The following is a 27,610-nucleotide window of genomic DNA, read 5'->3' on the forward strand; positions in this document are numbered from 1 at the left end:
CTGACATGACAGAAGTCCATAATAGGAGGTCTATATAGAAAGTAAGTGTGTACAGAAACAATGGATGACAAAAGAGCTGTTTCAACTCAGGATGGTGACACGGGGGTACTTAGTAAATGGTGTTGACATAATTAGCTGTCCATTTAGAAGAAAACAAAACTAAATGTCTACTTATACCATAGTCAAACAAAATCTTTAAAAATACACGAATATTTTGACAATCGTTTGGGAGATATTTGTGTTATTGATAAACAAAGAACCATAAATTAAAGAGAGACCTATCTGACCGCATTTTTTTTTAAATGGTAAAAAATAACAAATAGAGACAAACCATGTACTGAAAAAACTATTTGCAACATATACAAATAACAAAGCATATATATCACCAGGATTTTACAAATTGAAAAGAAAAAGACAAAAATCTTTTATGGAGCCTTGAGTCATAGAAAAGGCAATCCAAATGGCCAGTACACATATGAAAAGAAGCTGAACCCCATTGTCAGAGAAATGCAAATTAAGACAGCTGTGAGAAAGCTTTTTTTTTTAAACACCACCAGTATAGCAAAATTTTTAAAGTTCAACAGGAGCTGGTATGGATGGGGGTACTTGAAAATAGTCATTTTCATAAATTACTGGTAGGAATTTGAATTGCTACAGCCTGTTAGAGTCATTTATTAAATAAAGATGTGCATACTCTTTTTTTCTTTTTGGTAACATAAAATACAGAAATGTAAAAAGCAGTAATATGTAAGAATACCTGAACAAGAATATTGTGTTGTGTATGTTGGCAAGAGAAAAAAAAATCAGGACCAATAAGAATATTATCACACTATTAGCAAGAATGAGTTAGTTGTATAGCTCTTGACGGGGAGAATGTCCATGATGCTGTATTAAGTGAGACAACTCAATTACAGTGTAAGGAATTTGGTATGATCTTTTTCTGAAAAGCTAAGTGGCAACACCATAACCCTCTCTGTGTGTACTGCTAAGTTTATATAACCTCTCGACCACACCAAGCTAAGGACAGCTACCACCAGCGTTAATGGGTTAACCTCCAAAACAGATTCATGGGTAGAAGAGGAAAGATACTTCTCTTTAAAAATTACCTCTCTGTACTTTTTTCCCCCACTACTAATAATGAGTATATATTGTTTTTTTAGACTAATAAATAAGATTTGACAAGAAAAAGCATTGAGGATACAGAAAGTCCATCAGGTTTGAAGGTCTGGGGACTCAGGGACAAAGGGTACAGTCCCTTATCTGTCATCCTTAGAAACCTCAGGAAGAAGACCTGAAAGACAGGTTTGACCTGATGGACAGGCTGGTGCTCTGGAAACACAGGTGTGTCTCAGTTGAAGTAGAAGGAAGACACTCAAGATGAATGCCACCAAAATGTGCAGGTATTGGTGTGTATTGATGTTCTGCTAGGTGCCGAGGGCACATCTCCAGGTGAGCTCCAGGCGGGATTCTGAGGATTGGTAAATGGAGGAAATATCATGGTCGCTCTCTGCAACTTTATACTTACCGTAAGTAGGAAGAACTGAGTTTTACTGTTTTGTTTTGTTTTTTGTGGTATGCGGGCCTCTCACTGCTGTGGTCTCTCCCGTTGCGGAGCACAGGCTCCAGACACGCAGGCTCAGTGGCCATGGCTCACGGGCCCAGCTGCTCCGTGGCATGTGGGATCATCCCGGACCGGGGCACGAACCCGCGTCCCCTGCATCGGCAGGCGGACCCCCAACCACCGCGCCACCAGGGAAGCCCCAGAACTGACTATTTTTTATGTAATTGAGTAAAAGATAACATCCAGTTAAAGTCTAAAAGATTAGCCATTCTGACAATGGTGTGATTACCGTGGTTCTCTTAGGTACATCTGACACTTTGTCCCCTGAGAGACTCGTAGTGGGGCAGCCCGACCTTACCGAAAGAACCAGGGATACCTATAACCGTGGATTCACCCTTACTAGCTGTTCACCACTGTAAGCTCAGTCTTCTCATCTGTAAACACCTTCAGACCTTGTATGTATTAGAAATAACAGTTACAATATTCCTAATAAATGGTAAGTGCTCAGTTTACACTGGTGTTCTTTTTGTAAGAGATATTTTCTTGGTAGTTAAATTTTGGGGGGGGAGCACAAATTAAAGGAATGGAAATTATAAATTATAATTAAATTAAAATTTAAATTATAATTAAATTATAATTAAATTATAATTTAAATTATAAATTATATTTCTTTAGCTTTCAAAATAAAGAAAAACTGCTTTTTTCATAGGTTATTAGTTATAGAATGCATACATTTGAAATTACTGAGCTCTTCCCACATCACCTTGTTTTAATGTTGATGACGGTGATAATATCAACAATAATTTTGATAAAAGAATTCTAAACATCAGATAGGTGTAGCCTACTATTGTTATATATTTAACTTAATCACACGGTGAATAGAGTATATTGATATCTGGAATTATTACAACATCCTATGAAAAGGTGATAGAAGTTTGAGGGAGGAAAAACAAAGATACGGCCCTTGCAGACAATGATTTAAAGATCTCAGGTTGAAGAAAGACTTGTCTGGTTTGTTTTCTATAAACCCAACACAAACATAGCAAAGCAAGGAGCCCTTGTGAATTGATATCCAGTAAAATAATTGCTGAGATGATTTTTAGGAAATCTTAACTTGCTATGAAATGACAAATAAATTTTCCAACTTTACTAATCATTTTTAAGGTCTAAATATGTGAATAAATGCAAAATACATCTGCGGTGATGCTGTCACTTTATCCAACAGTGTCAATTTGCTGCAATATGCCAAGATCAGATTTATATATGTTGTAAACTAGAACAGTTAAACCCCAGAAGTATCCACACTCCTATCAAGTGTCTCCTCACATCCGAGTGTTAATGAGCTCAATTAGAACCTGGCTCCCCAGCATCTGTGAAAGGGATACAGACATGAAACAGAGGGTTGCAAAGCAGAGCTTAACAGAAGCTGAGTTTAAAGCAAAGGTAGTTAGTCCTATCTCTGGCTTTGTTTTACTCTCATAAAGAGCTCCAGGGGCATCTTGGAGTAAAGGCCCTATCTTGTTCCTGCTTCAGGCTTTCCTGAGTGTTGGAAAGATAGGAAGTTAAGACAACGGTGGTTCGCAAAGAAGTTTTGAGCTGATAGTGGCAGGTCAGCACTTCCCCAAGTGTGTTCCAGAAAACTGGCTTGTGGGAGGTTATTCTGAAGTTTAGAACAACAGCGACAACAATAACAATTTAATGCCCATTATGTCGTGGAATTCTAGTTTAAAGACAGGTATGCAGGGTTTTTGTTGGATTTGGGTATTTTTCTCTTTTATTCTTTCTTCCTTCCTCCCTCCTCCCTCTTCTCACCTTTCCTGTCTCTCTCTCTCTCTTTCTTTCTGTAATGTTTTTTCAGAGTTATTATTACTTTTTTGGATCTCCATGACGTGAATCGTATGTCAGGGAGAGCAAGTAGATTTTGAATTAGTTCCCAAAGTTATTGAATCATTAAGGTCTTTTTTCTTAAGACATTTCACAAAAAAGGCAAACCTTGGATGTACTTTGGGGATCACGGCTGTCGTTGCTTAATTCCCATCCTGGAAGAGAAATGTCACAAGGGTAAAATGTCACCAGTTTGCCTTTGCCGATTTAGAATGCTATAAAAGCAGACCTGACCAAGGATTGTGTTGTCGGTGCCTTATGCATGGAGAAAGGGTTTGGTAAGCAAATTAATAAAGTGAACTAGAGTTTTCCATACTGCGTTCTGAGATATTAATAGGTATTCCATGAAAAAGGATTTCACGGGCAAATAAGTTCAGGAATCCCTGTGTGCATCTATCCTGGGAGACCGATGATGCATATCTACACAGCAAGGGCTCAGGAGAGATCCCAGGGACCCATCTGACTGTTCACTCCAGGATTCCCTGACAGCAGTGAGCAATGGAGCCATCCCTGAACCCCTCTTTCCTTCTTTCCAGAAAAATAATCTGCTATAATCTGGGAAGTGCTGTTATAAATAAAGGCAAGTAATCTCTCTATAACCATCATATGAAAATTGTTGAGCCGTCACAGGCTCAAAATGGAAAGGAGAGGAAGGAAGGGACAGAGGAGGGAAAGAGTTGTTGTGGGGAGGAGTTGCTCATCCCTGGTCTCTTATGTCAGGGACTTGGCATGTCTTTCAAGGGGGTATGAAACCTTCCTCGTCGTCCAGTGTGGAGACCCTCAGGCCTTCACTGCTCCTCTGCCCTGGAGGCCCCAAGCCACTTCCAGATCCCCAAGCCACTTTTCACACAGGTGAAATAAACAGGTCACCCAGCAGTTTCAAGCATTAATCACTTGCTTATATATTCAGATATCAATTGTGCACCATTCTAATCTATCAAAGGAAACTTCCTCTACCTGGAGATGTTTTATCAGCTTACTGTATCCATTTCAGAGAAGAGGCAGCTTTGAGGAGGCTGGCTTATGATTCAGGTCTTTGCTTGTTCAGATTGGTCTTTGTAGGTCCTGTTCGCCCACGTTTGTCAAGCTGGTCACCTCCCACCATCTGCATGTTGGGTGACATTTAGGATCCTGACTGAGAATGCCTGAAGATTGTCAAGGTGCAATAACTCATGTCCGGGTTTCCTATAATATGTTAATAACAGTGAAAAACACTGTCAGAATTTAATTGAGTCCTTGCAAATATACACAAACTCTTGCTCTGTAGTGGAAGATTAGCTCTCTTGACAGTGATTTTTGGAAGTCTGTGTGTTTCCCAAAGTTTAGCTTAGGCACCAGAGTGAAACTTTAAGCATCTCTACTCTTTGTATTTCCCAATAAAGACTGGCAACTGAACACAACATTGTAAATCAATTATACGCCAATAAAATTTTTTTAAAAAAGGGAGTGGAATTCTGACACATGCTACAACATGGCTGAAACTTGAAGACATGCTAACTGAAATAAGCAGACACAAAAGGACAAATACTATGAGGTATTATATGAGGTACCTAAAATAGGGAAATTCATAGAGACAAAAAGTAAATAGTGGTTGCCAGGGTCTGGGTGTGCAGGAAGAATGGGGGCCTTTTGTTTAATCGATATAGAGTTTAAGGTTAAGAAGAGGAAGAAGTTCTAGAGAAGGATGGAGGTGATGGTTACACAACAATGTGAACGTGCTTAATGTCACCAAATTACACACCTAAAAATGAATAAAATGGTAGATGTGTTATGTATATTTTGCTACAATAAAAATAAATAAATAGATTTTTAAGTGGATTGACATAAAAAAAAAGAAAAGACTGGCAACTGATTGCCCTATTCAACTAGGTACTTTAGGCAAGTAATTCAGATGTGCTCCTTGCAAGCAGGTAGCACTGCACTGGTGACCAGCATGCCTGCAAATTAACCACTTACACTTTACAAATAGACAAACATACAGCAGCCGCAGCTCTCCAAATCATGATTGTATAAAACCTGTTGTTCCCTGCCTTCTTACCCAGCCTCTTTACAGTTTTAAATGATTAACACCGACTTGCTTATCCCCCCGCCATCCGTTTAATAACTCAGCCTGTGCGCTGGCCATGGATAAAGTGATCTTCATCGTGGAGATCAAAGAATTAATCAAGCGAAACAGTAAAGAATGATTTCAGAAATCTTTTGAGAGAGATAAATAACTCAAAGTGATGAATTATTGAATCTTTAGGGTATATTTATTTATCAGGCAGTCAAAATTTACCATTTTAAACCTCATTCCATTTTTCTTTCATATTAGCTGGTTGTCTTCAAGGTGACATATAACCACCCAAACTGAATATGCAATCAACTTGTGCCTTAATATGAGAAAACTTGATAAATCTATTCTGTTAGGTTTAAAAACAAACCCTCATAGTGTTAAATCTGAGAAAAAGCCCAAATGATCTATAACGAATGGGGAAAATCTGGCTTCATCCTGACCCAAAGTATTCTAAATAACTTTATGATTGAATCATATACCAATAGAGGAAGCATTTAGACCCTTTGACTTCGAACTCCTACTGAAAGGAAGGACTCTTCTTTTCAACATTCCTAAGAGATGTTCTTCCAACCACTTACTGACTATTGTGTTACTAAGAGCTCTACTGAGCAGACCATCGTTGAATTGAGCTCATGCCTTGTCCACTGTAACTTGACCTGTTGGAGGGTCCAAGCTCAGTCTCTACAATGACCAAGACTGTTCTCTAATGTCTCTTTCATAGGAAACCTTTCAAATACTTTAATGCCCCAGCTAAGTATTCTACCTCTTCATTTAATTATCTCTAGTATCTTCAACTATTACTCATGTTGTGTTGTCAAAGACCTTTGCCGTTTGCCAGTCCCCCCTGGGATTTTCCTCCTCATTATTATTTTTTTCTTAAATGTGGCTTCCCAAACTGGATACACTACTCCAGGTGTAAAATGACCAGCACAGAGCATAAAAAGAAAACAGTCAAGGAATTCACAGAATACCTCTCACTTGTCTTTTTGTTGATACTGTACTGGAAGCAAAGATTAACCTGGAGAGTAAGGATAAATCCATGGCTCCACAAAAAACAGTTGACAGCAGGCTTATAATGTGTGCCTGTGACATCAGTCTGGAACAGAGGGTTAAGTTTCCCAGAAACAGAAGGAAAGTAAACATAAATGGAGGCCTCTCTTTCTGGGTCTAATTGAGACATATTTTCTTTGACTCAACCATTAATATCCAAATTCCTTGCCACCATAACCCGTTTGCACTTATAAACAGAATCTGTGAATGACTCCAGGCGAGCACTATATGCCTCAAGATGAAAAGAAAAAAGCTGCAAAACATAGCAAGTTCACTCTCTTCTGAAAGCCTGTTTAGATACCATATTCATTAATGAGTCAACGTGATGGAATCAGGACTTGTGAATGTGAGAATAACAAGCATATTTCAGGGAGTGGGGGGATGGGTTGATTATCCACCAGGTTCAACTACTGTGGCTGGTGGAATTCCCAGTGTCATTTTTTGAGGAAAGAAGGTGTACTGTTGAATAACGGGTTGATTTTTGCTTCAAATGGTTGACCAGCTGTTAGATCTTCCCAGACAAATTTCTGAGATTGTATGGTCTTGTTAATCATTTTTACTGAACTATCGCAGGAGAACACAATTAGGAAATTTTGAGAGTGATCATACCTCTTTAAAAAATGTATCCTTCATCTAAATTAATCTTCAGAACCACGCAGGGCTCCATCATTTTTTTTTAATTTAATTTTATTTATTTTTTATACAGCAGGTTCTTATTAGTGATCTATTTTATACATATTAGTGTATATATGTCAATCCCAATCTCCCAATTCATCACACCACCAACCCACCCCCACTCCGCCACTTTCCCCCCTTGGTGTCCATACATTTGTTCTCTACATCTGTGTCTCAGGGCTCCATCTTAAAGTAATATTTCGTTGGCAGTTTAACGCCCAAATCCCCAGATACGTGAAACTAGGCATTTCATTTTTTATTCACAGAAACAAAATGAGATTGGAATAATTGCCCAAATTCCTTTCTCCAAATTGCAAATTATTTTGAGTTTTTTTTAAACAAAAGTGTTTTGTTTACCTAATGAATCACTGAAACACTTTGTATATTTGTTTGGAGGTTGTGTAACGCTGGCCAGATACTAAGTCATAAAACACTTCAACTGCTTCCTCACTGAGCCCTTTCCAAGGAGATCGGCTCCATAACCAACCCTCTCCCTGAGACCCATTTTCAGAAGGAGCTCATGAAAATGTGGCTAAAGCTTGGTTCACATGGAGGCTTCAGTATATCAACCTTGTACAAATGCCTTGCAAGTGAAAAGTACATAGCATTTCTCACCAAAAACAATCTTTCCTGCCTGAGACCTGCACCCAGATCCTTGCTTTAAATGTCTCTTGGGGTGAAGACATTCTAACCTAACAAAGAAAAAAAAAAAAAAAAGAAAACAACTGGGTGAAGGATTTAGGAATCACATTCTTTACCTGCTAAGAGATAAGGAACAAGTTTACTATTTTTGGTTATATATGTGAAAATATATATCCAAATATATAATATATCCAAATTTATATCACCAATTTGAAGCTCGAACTTAACAAATATTATCCCTGTCTCCCTTCTTCAAATCTGAAAGCATATTTATGTGAAAGTCCCATTTGTAGCAAAATCCTTTGGACAAAGGTTGCCATTGCCCCCGTCACTATAAGACAAACGTTATGGCTCAGTGGATGCCCCATGATGTGCCTGTAGGGCCACGTCTTCATATTAAAAAAAAAAAAGTTTCACGCACACACACACACACACACGCATGCATACACACACCAGCCCTGCCTTTCACTCTAGTCTATGTAGACCCTTCAGCCTGCAAGCGGAGGCCCTACCCACTCCCCAATCAGGCAACGACTCCCCTGTCTGACTAGGAGAGGCCAGGGGCCTTGCCCACTTACACTTGTCTGTCAGCTGGGTTGACAGCATGGGAGGGGGCCTCCCCCACCTTTCCTTGCCCATCAGCTCTGCTGACAGGTGCAGGCAGGCAAGGCACTCCCCCCTCCACCCCATTCATGCCCATCAGCACATCTGATGGACACAGGCAGGTAGGGGAAGTCTCCAGAGCCTCTCAACCAAGGGGGCAGGCGCATCTCTACCCTGGGTGGGCACGGGCTCGAGCCGTCTTAGTCTCGTTGACGGGTGAGGGCGGCCCGAGTTCCAGCTGTCCTGGCGTCTGACAGGGAGTTACTGTTTACCCACACTGATTCACAGTCACGCCTCTGGCTGACCGTGGATCCTGCCTGGGTCCTCTCGGATGGGCATTTAGACAGGCATACAAAAGCACGAGGGGGCAGAGGCTGGAGAGAGCAGAGAGCTAGGGAGGGAGGAGGGGGCCTGCGTGGTGGGCAACTGGATGGGTCACAGTAGAGCATCCAAGACAGGAAATGGGGCCAACGTACTTCAGTTGGGTTGGTCACTGACCAAACACTTGGATTGTAAAAGGAAAATCCTCACTGGATTGAAGAACACAATGGTTTTCCTTATATATTTTTGATAACAAAGACACCTTAGCAATTCAGAGGCCACACAGGAACTAAATGCATGGCGGGATCACCCCTGCTCATTCAAGTAAGCCTTTATTGAACACGTACTACGTGCTTGGCCCTGAATGATCCTTCACATTCCATCACAGAGCCCGCACACTCCCTGAGACACTGGTGTCTTCTCGTGAAGACCCTGGAAGGACCAGCCAGAAAGATTCATGATGGGCCACCAGGCTTCTCCTGCTGCCTGAGGTGTGAGTCTCTTTGATGATCTGTTCTTACATGGTAATAAGACCATACAGAAATTTAATAGAATCATTCATAATTTATGACATTAAACAAGAAACAGCTTTATTTTATTAGTCTTTAAAACCAGCGTGGTTGCTTATATTAGCCTGGGCTACAGGCACAGTTTGACTACAGTCGACTGATTCAAAGACTGGAAATATCCCTAAATACGAAGTTTCAAAAAAAAGGAAAAAAACCCAACAAAATGAAACCCCAAGTCAAACAAAAAAATCATGTTTTTATAGGCTAAAGAACCCGTTTCTTTTAGTAAGTTTCCTTTCAACATCTCACTTCAATTTTCAGACTTTAACCTCAGATTTCAATTAATTGGACAAGGAACTTTCAATGCAAGGGTTCAGTGAAGAAAATATTCTTAACACACACAGAGATGCCTCAGCCTTAACCAGCAGGAAAATGATGCTCTCAGAACCCCAGGAGAGTCTGTAACTAAGGCAGAATGAGAAAGAGTGGCAGAGGGGATGCACAGGGTGGTGGCCTTCTGCAAAGTCGGTCCACACGAGCAAGTTCAGTGTGATTTCCACATGCAACAACTTTTCCTTCAAAATACCCAAGTGCTTTGAGTCTTTCCTTTGCTGAATTCCAGAGCGGGCTGGCTGGACGCATAGGTCTCCACTCAGAGGAGGGCAGCTCAGACTCCAGCCAAAGTCAACATCTTAGCTGGTCACTGTGACTGCCTGTCACCCCGCGCGTCTACAGCCTGCAGTGCCCACCTCCGCTCCTGTGTTCTCCGCATTGACCCCGCCACTCACTGAGCAGAACTCCAGGGGAGGCTCAGACACAAAGTCATCCCAGAGCCCGTTTATTTTTTAGTTGAAAATAACAGAGCCCTTTCCGGGGAGCTGCCTGCACAGAATGTGCTTGCTAAGAAGCTTTTCTGAATAAATGCACCTGGAGTGGATTTTGATGGCCACTCAGCAGAAATAGATGTAGTTTGCTGAGGCTACGGACATCTAGATTGAGAAGAGAATCCATGAGTGACAATGTGTAGCTTTCAGAACATTCAGCTCAAAAATATACCAGTTGGGTATAAGGAGGTTAAAAACTATGAACCCAAACTTTGCGCTATGAAAGCACCCTTGGTGTTTCCTCCACACACAGGAGTGAACAGAGAGCCAAACTGTTCAGCTCTTGAACGTAAGTGTTTTCTTCTTTTTCTTGTGTTGCTGACTTAGATAAGACCGGGATGAACTACATGGGATTAGATCGGGCTTGTTGAGGGCTGGGAGCAGGTTGCCCGCTGCACGCAGCCCACCCCTTCCTCTGGGCAAGCGCTACCTTTGAACACACGTGTTCTTCCTTGAAGGATAAATGGCACTTTAAGGGTTGAAGTATAGAACCAGTTATCAATTATTTACATCTGTGGTCTAATTTATTTCATCAGATCCATTTAATCATATTGTAGCTCATTGAGCCAGACAAGGGTTTGCAAAATCATTTGATTGTGTCCCTACCTCAGGGGAGAAGAAGCACATGTCTACCCTGATATTTGAGATGAGAAAAATGAGACTCAAAAAGAGAAAGTTTCTGCACGAAATTGCATAACTATAAACAGGAACAGGGAGGAAAATCAGGTCTCTGCCTCCGGTGCATCTGACAGAGGAGCGGATGGCAGACAGCGAGGGGTCAGCAGAGGCTGGGCAGGCCTGGTGGGGACCCGCGGCTGGAGGAGAGGCTGGGGAGACACACCCTATGTCTTTAAACAATTAATAGTTCCAAGTTAAACACAGAACACTATGGCTACTTCAAAAAAAAAAAGAAGAGAGAGAAAGACTTTTCAGGGTCTATTTCTAAAAGTTAACTCAATTTTTAAACTCCTATTGTTAGATTTCTATGTAGCATTGACAGTTGTAAGCTTCTCAGTATGCAGAATGAATTTTAGCCATCCCAGGTATGCTGCCACCTAAAATTTTTACTTTTAAAATCTTCATAAATCATTGTGATTCCATCCGGTAAGACTGCTTTGGAAATGGGCAACATTTCTGAATTGAATCTAAACCATCATTTATCTTCAAATAACACAACCTATAAATGTCTTTCTACTTTTGTTGTGAGTCTAAGGTTTCCATCCATTCTCCTTGTGGACTGTTGGAATTTTCAATTTACATCAAAATGGCCTGAGATCTGTAGCGCTGGCTGTCTTGCTCACATCAAAGCTCTGTTTCAGTTCAATCCTGGCTGGGTTAAGTCTTTCATACTCTATTTAATAGTCAATTTTTGCAAAAAAGATAAAGGAGGCTTATACTCATATGGTTTAAATGTCTCTAAATGAAAATTGAAAGTAGATTCATAAGAACCTCTACCTATAACTCTTTCGTGGAGCCAGTTGGCAGAAGATAGTAATAGATTTGCTGCTGTGGAAGCTCCCAGTGAGGAATTACCAAAATTTAGAGACCATTGTATGTAAGGATTCCTAAATTCATACGTGTGCCCAGTTCTGAATAACTGACATGATCCCAGTTCTTCCCATGAGGCGCATATAAAAATAAAAGGTAGGACCCAGGGTGCATTTGGGGAAACACACCATTCTGTGGAGTGTCAGTACATTCTTACATCAGAAAGTGTTCTGTTGTCAAAGAAGATTGAGAAAAAGGTAGCTTAACAAAGCTCCTTAGCGTGACTTACTACAGGAATTCTCGCCTCAGCACCGTGGCCCCTGCTGTGAATCTCCAGGAGGGAAATAATTGCATGTTGCATTTCCCAAACGTATTTAGCCACGGATTCTCTGTGCCCCAGAATGTCTCATGAGTTCTAGAGTTTGTGCCTTCATAAAAGGCTGTGTTTCATTGTATTCCAGGTTTAAAGGAACCTGGATCAATATATGAAGAGAGAAAGAAAAACCTCTCACTGAACAACTACTAGTTCTATAAACCCAACAAGATGTCGGTTATGAAATGTACCATTTGCACAGGGACTCTCCTCGTTTTTCTGCAGCCACCCAGTCCTCTGGAAGGACAGCGATTATTAAAAGTCACAGGTAGTACAAGCAGATTTACATGAATTTAAATGAAATCCAAATACCAATTTATGTCTGGCCGTGTTTTGTCAAATTTCAACACATATCTGTAACAAAATAAGGCACATGAGTTTTGAGTGAATACGATTTTAGCAAGAAAGGCATGAATTCCAATATAAACATTTAAAATATTAATAAAACATCTTGGATGTTGAGGAATTCTTACCACAGTCAAGTTTTCTTTGGAGCGAAGGACCAGCTGGATTCCTGTCTCCCTGGCTGCTGCGTTGGCCTGCGACATGCAGCAGAAGACGGGACCCAGGGGTGGGACTGGTATAACCACCAGCTTCGTGTCTCCTGCTTTCTCACTCTGACTCCCGTGCATCCATTTCCCACAAACCTCCAACCGTGCGGTCTCAGAACAGAGGCCTCTGTCTTTGTGAAGCCTGCCTAGGCCTCCCCAAGCATCCAGGCTCTCGCTACCTGAGACAATGTCTGCAAATCGCTACCGCCTTGCTGGAGACACAGGGTGTCACCCACACGTTTGGCCAGGGTGGGAGGTGGGGCACGTGGTAGCTTTGCTAAAGCTTCCAGGTCAACTCATACCCCAAGCCGTTCTACTCAGCTCCTGGCAGGACTGCTTTTCTTTCTCCATGACTGAGTGCCACTCATACAAGGCTAGGGGAGGCCCCAGACCTGGACCATCCAGCTTCCCCCAGGCTCTCCACAGCCACATGCAGGCGGTGCTAAGGGCTGCCAGGCTGCGGCCACGGAGAAGCAGCCCTCTGACTTGGGGAACCTGCCAAAGCAGACACACCATGGTGGTTCCACCTGGATCAAAGCTCAAGGATGCCCACACTTCGGGGGAAGCAGCGGGCCCTGAACGGCGGGAGCCGCCCTCCTTCCCGCTGGACCCTGGGTGGGGGTGTAGAGATCCTGGCGTGCTGTTCTGAAAGCAGGCCTCAAACATCACATTTAAACGGCAGAATTTTATCTGCCAGGTGCCCTGCGAGGGAGTGTGATCTTCCACGGCAGCGCGGACGCCCACGTCATGACCCCACGGCCGGCCCTGGGGAGGCTGGCCTTCCGGGCATCCCACCCTCAGCACAAGCTCCTCCCAGTTGCCTTTCTTGGGACTCCCAGTAACACAAAATCTTCAGCAAAGTGTGGTTCTGATTCAGCCTCTTTCTTAGCTGGAAGGGCCTCTGACTTCAGCAGGGGTTGGGAGAGCTCCCAGGTTATGAGCTACCCTGACCCACGTCATCGTCACTAGAGATTCTCACACTAAGTGTAGTAAGTCGGATAAAGACAAATATCATATGATCTCACTTCTACGTGAGTCTAAAGAGATGATACAAATGGACTTATTTACAAAGCAGAAACAGACCCACGGACTTAGAAAACAAACCTATGATCACCAAAGGGAAAAGGGGTTGCGGGAAGAGATAAATTAGGAGGTCAGGATTAACGTAGACACACTACTGTACTCTATATAAAATAGATCACCAACAAGGACCTACTGCAGAGCACAGGAAACTATACCCAGTATTTTGTAATAATCTATAAGGGAAAAGAATCTGAAAACAAATAGATACATATAATACCAGTATAACTAAATCACTGTGTTGTACACCTGAAACTAACACATTGTAAATCAACTATATTTCAATTAAAAAAAAAAAAGTCGCTGCTGTTTGTTTACAGAGGACGAAGGATTGAAAGGAATTATAGCCATCTTTTGGAAAGTGGGCTGACAGACAAGGTCCTCCAACTCAGGCTACTCAGGTCTGACGGTGTGTTAAAGCCGGGGCATTTCTTCGTACTTATGAGCTCATGTCCCTGGAAAGTTTACCTCTGTGACGTGACCTGAGGCAAAGGACCACAGAGTGTCAGGATTTGAGTTTAGGATACTTTGCCCCAGTCACACCTGGGCTCTGGTCGCCACATCCCCTATTACGACAGAGGAGGGAACAGTGAAGGAAATCCAACTCTGTGCTGGAGGCCCCAAAAGCTCGTCCCATTCTGGAAAATCCTTTATGGATTTCCGACATTCAGGAAAGCTCCGGAGCACAGGAACCAGAGAGGAGAGAATTTCCCAGCTTCCCTTGCTCCGGATAGGGAATCCTGAGATGATTCTTGTCTTCCCCTCAGGACCTGCCACCTTCACACCCCTGCAAACAAAAACACTGCCAGTGACACCTGGCATCCCCCTAAAATAAAAATGGGACTGTAGCCACCATTCTTGGACTTTATTTACTGAGCTCTGAGTTTCAGCAACATTATTCTTTAGTCCTTGAGGAAGTAATTCACTCTCGCCCTTAAAACGCTGTTAAGTAGTCGATAATCCATTATTACAGTAAGCCGTTCACTCTCACAGTAATTATCTAATAACCCCTTATAAAAGACCGTGGCTTCCTAATCTGTTTATAATTATCATTTCAATGATCCCACACATTAATGTCTGACCTTCAGCAACTCTGACCTGAACTTAATTAACTCTAATATCAAATCACCGCCACACAAGAAACTAGCCATGACCAGATGAATGAACCCCAGGTACAGTTAATTTCTGGAGCAATTATCTTTCCATGTAGGGAGATTTAAATGATTATCTGCACAATTTCACACAGTTTTATGTAATTCTGCGACATTATAAATTCTGTTTTAAATCATATTTCAAAGGCAGGGCTCCAGAGTCTGGTTTGTCTAGCGTTCTCAAGCTACAACATCACACACTCTCCCTGTGTAATACAAGATGCTTTTTGTGTGATTGTTTTCAATTAGCAACAAACAGCAAAAACGTAGTTTGCAAAGTGACACGTTACAGTTAAATGAACAACTATACAGTCAGGTAATCTAGGAGCAAAGACCATCCAGGTAAAATTGTTAAAGGAAATATCCCATTATGCAGAAATACTGAAAGTAACTGATAATTTAACAGATGCTGTAAAATGCTAGAAAATTTAAAGTATATGTCAAAATGCATAGTGTGTTTATGAAGTGCTATAGATTAGAAAACATTTATCAGCAAAACCTGGAGGACATGCAGCTAAGGGAAATGTTCGCAGCTAGAATTGAACTTTATTCAAACCCTGAGATGCACACGGGTATTTCTGTGTTAGTAAACATCTAACTTCCCGGTGAAGTTATCTGTATAGCTTCCTGACCTAGAATTCATTTTCACAGATGTCCAGTTGACTCTTAGGGGTAAATAGACACATGGGCAATATTGAGGAAATGTTCTGGGTGTAAACAAGGCCTTGTGAAGAGATGCAGTTATGCAATGTTTGCTTAGCATTGTCTCTGGTGTCAAGAATTAAGGCTAAATCGATCAAAGGGCAAATTTCAACCAGAATTGTCCCCATTTCCTGCTCTTGACACAATTTATCAGGCACATTAAGCCCTCCTGGTCGAAGTTCTTACAACACCTAACACTTCATCCCAGATACCAAGACGTTTGTCCCAGCCATTCGTCACAGCGAGCAGCCTGATTCGGGAGGTTGATGTGCAAGTAATTTGGGTGGAGGAAGGTGGGTGCCTCCTTAGAGATGTCCCGAAGTGCTGCCGTGACAGATCACCCCACATCGCCAGGAGGGACATTCACCTACTGACCACATGTTTCTGCTTCTCCTCAGAGATATTATTTGCAGAAATGGAAAGAGATGGACCTACGTTTTATATCAAAGTGCTTAACAGAGGCAGGGTAAGGAGACAGTTTCTTTATAAATAACAAATTACTTGAGTGGTCTAAGTTGATAACTATTTAAAATAGCCGTGTCCTGCAGGTCTGTTGAAATTAAAATATGCATCTAAAGACAAAAGGTGACTGCACTGAGAATACATTTCCAGTTGCTAACACAAGCTTCATCGGAGCTTCACGGGGATAATGGAAGGAAATCACGGGCACCTCTGATTCGTCGTGGTCGGTCCACACCAACACCCTGGAGACCAGGGCTGGTGGCCCCCGGTCCAGGACTCTTCTGAGACCCAGATGGATTCAAGCCCAGTAGTGGCCTTGGACAATGACCCTACCAGAACCTCCTCCCAACTTCTACTCTGAGACATCTGTCATCGTGGCAATGACATCTATTGCCTTTAAAATTAAAATATTTTAAATGCACTGAGATAGCAGGTATTGCAAGGGATGAAATCATTAAATAATTTCAAATCTTTAAATGGTCCCTGCTCTGCTCTATGTCCCCCGTGTAAGGAACTGTATCATTTATGCAAAGATCATCACATTCTCCACTCCCTTCTCATCCTTTGGAAACTGCTTGAGGTCTTTGGTGTCCGAGCCTCTTTTTTGCTGCTGAGTTAAAAGTTTAAGGGCCTTTACACCAGTTGCTTCCCTCCTTCAAAGAAAACCCTTGGGCCTACACTCTCTCTTTTTTAATCATTGAAGTTCCTAGAGGTAACTACACAGTTATACGTAGGATTTGACATTCGGTTTTAATTTATTACTATAACTGTTTGATTTAATAAAAGCTTCTGTGATGGTGAAGACAGTCACTTCCTAACATGAAGACCCCGGTCCCACTCATTGACTTTCTGTAAGGCCCAGAGGCAACCAGGCGGAGTCACCTCACCCCTGAGGGGGGCCCCTGCTGCCACATCCACATCTATGTTTAGGGACAACATGGCAGCGGGACTTGCTCTGGGTGTGGCCTGACCCTCCTGTCCTGGCTGGTCCAGGACAAATCTGCCGCCACCGCAGCAGCAATGTCACACGTCCTGGAGGCTGCTTCCTTAGGAAGGCTGCTTCCTCAGGAAAACTTTCGACCCGAGGAAGTGGGTGGCGCACAGGAGGCGCTTTGCTTCATGTCTGGTACAGAGTAAGATGAGGGAATCAGTGAGCTGCATGGAGGGCCGGTGCACACCTGGGACAGGCAGTTCCGGCCCACGGGTGTGAACAAAGACAGCATCTCTGGGCCCTGGAACTAGCGTCTAGTCTGGCCAGGCACAGACCACCTGAGAAGAAGACCCTCCCTCCCTCCCCAAGGTCACAGCTGGAGCTCCTTGCATTGGCCACGCTGCCCCGGGCAGTGGTCAGAGGTCCTGGAGGTGTGAGGACCCACCGTGTGCAACCAGGACCCCCTCCCGGGGGACTCCCTTCTGGTCCATACTAACCTCTGATGTGGCTTTTGCTTTCATTTTTTGGTTCATATTTTTATTTTGGCATCACTGAATTTGCACGTGTAAACACTGCTCAGCAACCCTCAGTGAAAAATGTCTCTATTTAGTAAAACGAACAGCAATAAAATCTCCAACTATGATTGTAGAATTGTCTTTTTCTTTCTATAGTTTTGCTGTTCCTGAAATTTTGGGCTATGTTATTAGGTATATACTAATAAAACTAGCAGATTAAAATATCAGTAAGTGTTCAGATGATTCAAATGATTAGATTATTTACAAAATTGGTAGAATAAACAAACTAAACTCAAGAACAACAGGATACACGTGATTTTCTAATACACACAAAATGTTTACCATTTTATAGAACTGAGATAATTAAAAGTACGTATTCTGACCATGGCAGAATTCATCTATAGATTAACTTCAAAGATAAATAGAAAATCTTCAAATGTTTCAAAATTGAACATTTCTAAATATCCCATGAGTCAAAAAAATTAAAATAGAAACTAGAAAAATTTTAACTAAATATTAATAAATAAACTTGAATACAGCTGAAGCGGTGATTAGAAATTCAGAGCCTTAAGTGCACAAAGTAAAGAAAGGTAACTAAAAATTAATGACTTACGCATCTAGATCAAGAAGCTGGTATTGCTGGATTGTAAGTTAAGTTTGCCTTAACTTTTGAAGAAACAGCCAAACTTTTAAAAATTAATTGTACATTTAGCATTTCCATCAGAGATGTGTGTGAAGTTTCCAGTTTCTCCACATCTTACAGTATTCAATATTGTCAGTCTCTTTGACTAAATCCATTTTAGTGGGAGAGTAATTTTTTTTTTTAATTGTGGTTTCAATTTGGACTTTTCTAATGACTAATAATGGTGAATATCTTCTCATATTCTTATTACTTATTTGTTCATCTTTTTGGGTAAAATTTCTTTTCGCAACTTTTGTCCTTTTTATTCATTGAGATATTTTCTTATCATTGAGTTGCAAGAGTTTTTAAATATATTCTGAATAAAAGTTCTTTATTGGATATTATTTTTATAGTATTTCCTGTCTGTGGCTTGTCTTTCAACTATTAATGGCATCATTTGAAATCAACAAGCTTTTTTAATCTTTACTAAAGTCTAACTTGTCTATTTTCTTTCTTTTATTTATTATGCTTTTTCTGTCATAATAAAATCTTTTTCCCTAATCCACGGTCATAAGGATTACTTCCTATGTTGTCTTCCAGAAGTTTTATAATTTGAACTCTTAAATTTAGGTTTAAGATCCATTTGAGCTCATTTTTATGTATGGTGTGAAGTAAGATTCTAAGTCCTAAGTTTTGTTTTGTTTTTCTTTGTTTTAGGTTTCTTGTTTATTTGTTTTTGATATTGATTTCCAATTGTTCCAGTACTATTTATTGAAAAGTCTATACTTTACTCATTGAATTGCCTTGGTTTGTTTGTTGAAAATCAAGTGACCATATGGAAAGTTTACTTCTGGCTTCTCAATTCTATTCCATTGGTCACTACAACTTCTCCTATGTTCAAGGCCACATTGTCTTGATTACTACAACTTTCTAGACAGTTTTGAAATCAGATAATCTAGTCTTCCATTTTTTTTTTATGTTAAGAAATTTGGCCAGTCCTTGAGTTTCCACATAAAATTTGTAATGAGATTATCAATTTTTACATAAAAAAGGCATACTGGCACTTGATAGGGATTGTGTTGAATCTGTAGACTGATCTGAAGAGAACTGACAACTTAAGATTGGGTATTCCCTTAGGTAAACATGCAATATCTCTCCACTTATTTATATCCTCTGATCTCTCTCACAACATTTTGTAGTTTTCAGTGTATCAGCTTTTATTTCTTTTGTTATAGTATTTCCACACACTTTACTCCTTTTCATGCTACTGTAATAGGAATTATTTCCTAAATTTAACTTTCAGTTTTTATGTTGCTAACATACAGATATGAAATTGATCTTAAAAATATTGAGCTTGTATCTTGAGATATTTTAAAACATATTAGTCTGGTTGTGTGTATGTACTCCTTAGGCTCTTCTATAAAATGGATCACATCATCTGTGAACATGAAGAACTTTATTTCTTCCTTTTCAATCTGTATGTTTTTAATTTCTTTTAAAAAAAATAATAAATCTCCAGTTCAGTATTGAGTAGAAGTGGTAAAGTGGACATCCTTGCCTTTTTCATGACCTTAAAGGGAAAACATTCAGTCTTTCACCATTAAATATGATGTTAGCTGTTGAATTCTTATAGATTCCTTTATCAGATAGAAGAATTCCTCTATATTCTTACTGTGCTGAGTGCTTTAAAACAATCATGAATTGATGTTGGATTTTGTCCATTATTTTTTCTTTTCATGTGACTTTTGTTCACTAACTTATTAATATAGTAAATTACATTAATTGTTTTTGGACATTAAACCAATCCAGCAATCCTGGCATAAATCCCTGGTTTCATTTTATAAGTTGTTGGATTTGATTTACTAACATTTCTTTAGGTATTCTTAGTCTATGCTCATGACAGATACTGATCTGTAATATTTTTTCTTTTCCTGTCTTATCTGGCTTTGGTATCACTGTGACACTGGCCTCATGGAATGAATTGGCAAGTGTTATTTCCTCTTGTATTTTCTGGAATAATTTGTGTAACATTAGTATTATTTTATTTTATATGTTGATAGAATTCATTTATGAATCCATCTGCCCTTGGGGGTTTTCTTAGTGAAGAGGTTTTTGATGAAAGATTCAATTTCTTCACCAGTTGTAGTCTACTCAGATTTTCTACTCCTTCTTTAGTCCATTTTGGTGTTTGTGTATTTCTTGGAATTTGTCCATTTTACCTACATTCTCTAATATACTGGCATGAAGTTGTGATAATATTCCTTTATAATCCTTTTAATTTCTGTAGAGTCACTAGGGATAACCCTCTTTATCTCTGATTTGGGTAATTTTTCTTCCCTTTTTATTTCATAGTTATTCTAGCTAAACTTTTTTGAATTTTGTCAGTCTTTATAAAGAACTATCTTTTAGATTCATTGATTTTTCTCTATTTTTCTGTTTTTTAATTCTGTTGATTTTCACTCTGATATTTTATTATTTTCTTCTACTTGGTTTAGGTTTAGTTTTCTCTATTTGGTATAGCTTCATAAAGCAGAATTCTAGGTGACTAATTTTAGACACTTCCTCTTTTTTATTACAGATATTTAGATCTCTAAATTTTCTCTAAATACTTCTTTACAGCATCTCATCAGTTTTGATGTTGTGTTTGTTTTTATTCATTTCAAAATATTTACCAATTTTTTTTTTCTATTTCTTCTTTAACCCACAGGTTATTTCAAAGTGTGTCACTTAATTTCCACATATTTGGTGGTTTCTCAAATTTTTATCCTTCTCTGAATTCTAATTTAATTCTATTATGGTCAGGAAACATACTTTGTATGATTACAATCTTTAAAATATATTGAGGTTTGTTTTACAGCCCAGCATATGGTCTATCATGGAGAATGTTTCATGTGAACTTTAGAAGAATGTGCATCCTGAATGGAGCATTCTAGAAATGTCAGTGAGGTCAAGTTGGTAGTCATGTTTTTTAAGTCTTCTAGCTGTCTTTTTTTATTTTCCTTTGGTTTAAGTCACCTATCACTTATTGAAAGTGTGGTTCTGAAAACTCCAACTACTATTGTTGAATTATTTCTCCTTCTGTTCTATCACAAAGTTTTTTGCTTTGTGTATTTGGGGTTCTCTTGTTTGGCATATGTTTATATTTGTTATAGCTTCTTAATTAATTGACCCTTTGTTCATTATGAAATGTTCCTCTTTGTAGTAATATATATATTCTTAACCTTTATTTTGTTTGATATCACTATAGTTACTCCAGATGTCTTACTGTTACTGTTGCATGGTATATCTTTTCCATCATTTTACTTGTAACCTATTTGTGGCTTTGAATCTAAAGAGTATCTCTTGTAGACACCATATGTTTGGATCTTGTCTTTTATTTTTTGGTAATCTGGATTTAGTCTATTCACAGTTAATGTTGGATTTATGTCTGCCATTTTGCTAATTCATTTTTGTATGTCTCATTTTCTGCTTTCTCTGTTTCTTCTTACTTTTTTGTAAAAAATAAATATTTTTAGTGTAATATTTTAATTCTGTTAATTTTAAAACTATTTTAAATATTTATTATGTGTGTTTGTTCTAGAGATTACCATATGTATCTAATTGCATCTACTTCAGACTAATACTAACTTAATTGCGGTCAAGTTTAGAAACTTTGCCCTAATATAGCTACATTTCTTTTCCTCTTCTTTGTACTAGTACTGTGTACACACATATAATATAATATGGTCATATATTATATATGTTTAGCACTATATACATATAATCAGATACTTAGGAATTTATATAATAAAATCAATAAAGCAGTGCTATAATTGTTGCTTTATACAATCTATGTCTTTTAAAGAAGAACTTCCTTTAGTATATTTTGTAATGAAAGTTTAATGGCAACAAGATCTCCTGGTCTTTATCTGGAAAGATTTGCCTTTATTTTTGTGGAATAGTTTTACTTAATAATTAATTTTTCTTTGATAGTTCTTTTTCCCTTTTCTTTCAGCACTTTGCACATGGAATTCCATTTCTGGTCTCCTTTGCCTCTGATGAGAAATCAGCCATTAATCATATTATTGCTCCCCTGTATGTGATGTTGCCCTGTATGTGATGCTATTTCCAGATTTTCCCTTTGTGCACATCACTTGTATGACTGGGAGTGAAATCGCTGGATTTTAAACTCAACTTTGATGTTCCAGGTTTCCAAAGAGGCTGCACAAAATTAACTTCTCATCCTGGTACCACTTTTTATTTAATGAGTCTCTCATCAATATTGGGTGGTCAACAGTGAGTGATAGTCAATATTAGGTGCCAGAACTCCAATTTTCACAGAGTCCAGGATTCCTATGTGGCCATGAGATGATGAACTCATAGTTCATACCTTCGTGGCTTAGATAATCAAAAAAGTTTTATTGCAATTCTGTTATTTGCTGAGCCCTGAGCTAGGTCCTGGGGTGACGTGAGAAGCAAACTCCCTTCCCTACTGACAGAAACCTGTTTAACTTCACACCAACTACCACCCTTCTCTGAACTATTCGGCACCCTGGTCCTCACCATTCCTCTGGTCCCTAGCCAGCATGTTGGGGTGGCTTTCCATTATTCTTATGGCTTGGTGTGAAAAGAAAGTGTCTCCAGGTAGAATTCCTTGAAGAAAAGGAGGCATGTTCCTGATCTCATGAGGCCAGAAGAACCAGGCAGTTGTAAATCCTGGATAAAAGTCTGGTAGGCTGGAGGATTCTAATATATATATATATATAAAGTTTCTTGAATTTAGTTTCCTGAGTATATTATAACTAAGCTTTTATTCTTTGAGATACAACAGATTCCCATTTGGGAAGTGGGGAGGGAACTACTGTAAAATTTAGATTTTAGGAAAAAACTTGAAAATGTCTCAGTTGAGCATTATTCTTTGGCCCAATTTTCACTGAAAACTTCGTTTGTTTGTAAATTCCATTTATGCATATAGTTGTCTTTGCTTTCACATGAAAGTGACCTTCAGATTGGACTGCATTCGTGCACCAGGCGATGCATGTGCCCCTGGCCAGGCAGGAGACCCCCGCTGCAGTCTAAAGGCAGAGTGTCCTGGCCCCTCACTCACCAGCTCTCCCTCAGATACTACGTGCTGCAAATCTGGACAAGAATAAAGTAGTGAAAGAAGCTTCATGAATGTTGAGCCTACTGTCTTGGGGTTGGAATCCCTTCTGCTTAGACAAGGTGTGTAAAGATGGAAGAAAGCCCTGTCAGGAAGGCCAGGTTTTGTTGTTCCCAATGAGATTGGCTCTGGTCTCGGAACGGAATGAGGAGCTCTCACATTATGTCACTGAATCCTGTGAAGTGGATCCCCTGTCCTCATTCACAGATGGGTCAGGGAGGCTACCTGACTGGACTCGGGTCAAACAACTAGTAACTGAGGACTGGATACTGACCCAGGCCCATCTGGCCACCCACCGCTGCCCCCTGGCTCTTTCTCCTTCCTTTCCCCACTATCCACTTTTCCCCACACCCAGCAGGAGCCTCTGGGCAAAATCCAGAAAGCCAGCACAGCCTGGGATGGGCTCCTTGGGAGAAGGAGTTGGAATACTGGAAGCCTGTGCTGATCTGTGATAGAAACTCCAAACACCAGGGAACACGAAGCAGCTCTGTTCTCCCCAAGAACCAGGACAAAGAGATGGCCGAGATTGGGTCAAAGTGACTTCTTACGCTCAGTAAGTACCCATCTGAAATGCTTCCCCTGGACACAAAAATGGTCAAACGTGATTCTCCAACCAGGAGCTGAGACCTTCTGGACTTTCTAGAACAGGTTCTCCATCTCGCCTACATGATACCATGCAAGCCATCCCTTTGGAAGGAAAGACGGCCATCTGGTCACCACCCTGCCCTTCCTCTCATAAACCTAGGCTTTGCCACTTTCAGTCTGAGTTCTGATCTGGCTTTCTGCCAAATGCCCTTCCTCCTGCCTTCCCAGGCTCTGCATGGGGTGGATGTTACCGTTGCCACCTCTGCCATAGGCTGGGGACGCTTCCTGTCTGCCCTCAGCCCTGTGCATCCTGTGGGTCACCTTCGCCCAAACTAGTCTGTGTCTCTCGGAGGCTTGGCTCAGATTCACTGTGCTTCCCCCACAGGGCCAGAAGAATCCAGCCTGAAACTGCATGGTCCTATATCAGATACTCCTTCATTTGAATGGAAATGTTGGGGCAAATATGGCTACTATCCCACGGTGGAAACCTCGTGCTTCACAGAGCTCATCGCCCGAGTCGATGCTTAATGACTTCCAAAGTACATTTCTCTTGAAGGTACACGATCTTAGGTGTACAGAATTCACTTGTTATACATGGTGAGAGAATTAAAGAAAAATAAACAATGCTAAATGAAACAACTTTCAGTAGAATAACTCATACTTCCTGGGAGAAGGGTAACCTACTCTAATTTTATATTGCTGCCCAAACTAAATTTTAACTTATAAGTCTAAACTGCAAGGAGTTTCTTAATACATTACAACTTGTATCAGCTGATCTTTGAATGTAACAAAAGACCTGAAAGCTTAACACAATCATGATTAATAAACAAAACAAATGACCAAACCAAACCAAACAGAGAACAAAATGGTGGTTGCCAGGGGGTGGCAGGAGGGGAGATGGACAAAATAGGTGAAGGGGATTAAGAGGTACAAACTTCCAGAGATGAGATAAATGAGTCACAGGATGGAAGGTACAGCATGGGGAATAGAGTCAGTGATATTCCAAAAACTTTGTATGGCGATGGCTGGTATCTAGTTTTATCGTGGTGATCATTTCATAAGGTATAAAACTATAGAATCACTATGTTGTGTACCTGAAACTAATATAATACATATGTTAATTATAATTCAGTAGAAAAAGGAAAAGAAAAATAACAATTTGTTAGTTTTCAGTTCTGTGGGCTGGTGGTTCGGACTGGGCTCCAGTGAGGCCAGCTCAGGCTGGACGTCCAGAATGGCCTCTTCGCATGGCTGTCACCCGGGTCCTGGGTTCTCTCCGTGGGACCTTTCTGGAAGGCTGGCCAAGCTTCTTTACTTCAGGGTGTCAGTTCTGAGGACAGAGAAAGCAAGGGAGCCTCCAACACTCAAGGGTGTTACAAGATGGCTTGAGTCACATTTGCTAATGTCTTGTGATGCCTGTCAGAAGGACAAGCCCAGACCAAGGGTTAGAGAAGTAGGTGCCAAGGCCTGGTGGGCACAGCTGAAAAGAATGCTTTGTGTCCATCACACACTCATGCTTCCACCTTTATTACCCACCCCTAGTCCCTCTTCTTCAAGTCCACCTTCCTCTGATCTCCCACAATATTGTGCACATTTCGATTGGTTGATTTATCCAACCATTCAGTAAATATTTGTTGAGTACCCACTATGTGTCAGGCATAGTTTTAAATCCTGGAGACGTGAAAACAGACACACAGTTAAGAGAAAGATCAAGAACAAACAGTTCAAAAAGTGTTGTTAGAAAAAAGCAGGTTATTTTCACTGAGTTGAGTTTTAGGAAGGTCAAGAGGAGACTCGACCTGGGTCTGGAATGACGGGTTGAAGGTTTCCAGGAAACGGGGTAGGAGAGAACCTTCAGGCAGCATTTGTAGGGGCCTGAAATGGCTGAGGCCCAGTACCTGGAGATGTCGTGCCACTGGGATGTACAACGATGCCATGGCGGGTCTCCATCCCTAAGGAACTTAAAGTTGGATTGGGGAGAGAAACAAACCATCTAACTGTTCCTCCAGGACGTGGGGGACTCTGTGGTTGTGTTATATGTACTGGGAAGGGGGGACATCTGATTCAGAAGGCAGGAGATGGCACTTGGGTCACCGTGTGATGCCTTTTATGAGACACGAGAGAGGGACACTTAACAGGAGAGGCTGTGTGAGGGGTCAGAGGAGGAGCCACTGGTCCCATCTAGCCAGAGAGAGAGATGATGGGGTGCAGAGCAAGACAGACCCCAAGGACAGGCCTGTGGTGGGGCAAGGCCTTGCGACCTCTGTCCAGAAAGTCACGGGAAGCCCCTGGAGTGGTGTGTGCGTGGAGAGCGTTAGATGGGGAGGGGGAGGGGACGGGGAGGTGGGCGAGGCTCTGTGATCTGCATCCCGCGTGGGACAGATTGTCCAGGCTGGAATGTGAGCAATGGACTGTAGAGACATCCACACTCACCAACCTCAACGTGAAGAGACCTGTGGGGACGGTCATGGAGAAGAGGAGGGAGGTTGGAGGGCCAGAGAAAGATGAAATCTACAGAAATTGTCAGCTACTCGTGCTGTGGGGAAGCAGGGGCAGGAAGCAAGAGAAGGAGAGGTCGCGAGGCCCTCTGTCATCCCCACCCTCTGTCCTCGCCAGCCCTGCTCCCTCCGCGCCTCTCCCACTGTGTCCGTCTGCCCCTTCCTCCCCTGCTCACCCTGCTCAGGAGCCTCTCACTGTGACACCGAACCTGGCTGTCCTGGAGAAATGGTCCCCCACCCCCCGCTTCCAGATCCCCTGCCCCTGCCCTCTCTCCCTATGGCCTTTGTCACCTCCTACAGCACTGTGGGTGGCCTTCTGGTCTACCAAGGTCATTGGCTATCGGCTCCCTCTTCCACTGAAATAAAAAATAACAAAAAGATTGAATCTCGTCTGTCGTTTTCACTGATGTGTCCCAGCTGCCTAGAACAGAGCCTGTTACATAATAGGGGTTCAGTGTCACATGGTCCAGAAGGAGGATAAGAGAAGGGCAGAGCCCTGCCCAGGATGGCCTGGGGGACATCGGATGTTGCAGGAATCACTCCAGTGAATAGTGCAAATTCTAGAATGAAGGGGACGGACTGAGCAGAGAATAGACAAAGAGGTGATGGCAGCCAAGTCAGGACCATGTATTGGACAGGATGTTTTGTGAAAGGAAGTGGATGCAGATATTTGCTAGAGAAAATGCATAGTTTAGGGAAGGTCTTTTCAAAACCCAGCTGTGTCAGAGCATGTGAAGCAGGGGCAGAAGGGGGGCTGAAGATGGAGAAGAGAGACACTGACCAAGAGACGGGCCCCAAGAAGCAAGAGGACAAGGAGGAAGCTAGAAAGCCCAGCTTCAACAGCAAACTCTAAACTGCTTCTCCTGTTTCCAGGTTTACATTTATCCATGGACTTGATGCTGTGTTTTACAGGTCAAAAATGAGCTGAGATGGAAAGGTAATTTGTATAGTCGTCTATATTTGTGTTACCAGTATTTTATAAAGAAGAACTGCTATATATACACGCTCAAAAAAAGCTGTTTCTTCAAGTGTTTTCTTGACTAATTATAATTCTACCAACTAACTGAGAGTGGAGGTTACGTGGCAGCCGTTCTAATGTCAATGGGATTGTGGTTTGGGTGTTAGACCTCAGATGTGCAAAGGAGAAAAAGGAAAGAGTCCATGAGCTTTACCTTGATAAGCAGGGTGGTCAAGTTGCTTTACAGTCAGAATGCTGTACATATATGTGATGGAGGAATCTGATGCATTAATGGAGAGAGGACTGAGTGAGCCTGGTATTAAGACCCATCCTAACCTCCATTGACAACATCCTACCCTCTGATCAGCA

General features: G+C 41.1%; 1 long non-coding RNA gene across 1 annotated transcript; it reads left to right on the forward strand.

Moving 5' to 3' along the window:
* The first annotated feature begins 1,366 nt into the window (after positions 1-1,366).
* LOC117203063 (uncharacterized) lies at positions 1,367-13,445 on the forward strand. Its single transcript, XR_004485660.2, has 3 exons — positions 1,367-1,526; positions 9,924-10,474; positions 12,135-13,445. It is a non-coding gene; the product is annotated as an uncharacterized LOC117203063 (long non-coding RNA).
* The last annotated feature ends 14,165 nt before the right edge of the window (positions 13,446-27,610 follow it).

This window comes from Orcinus orca, chromosome 3, assembly GCF_937001465.1.
Source record: "Orcinus orca chromosome 3, mOrcOrc1.1, whole genome shotgun sequence".
Taxonomy (NCBI): domain Eukaryota; kingdom Metazoa; phylum Chordata; class Mammalia; order Artiodactyla; family Delphinidae; genus Orcinus; species Orcinus orca.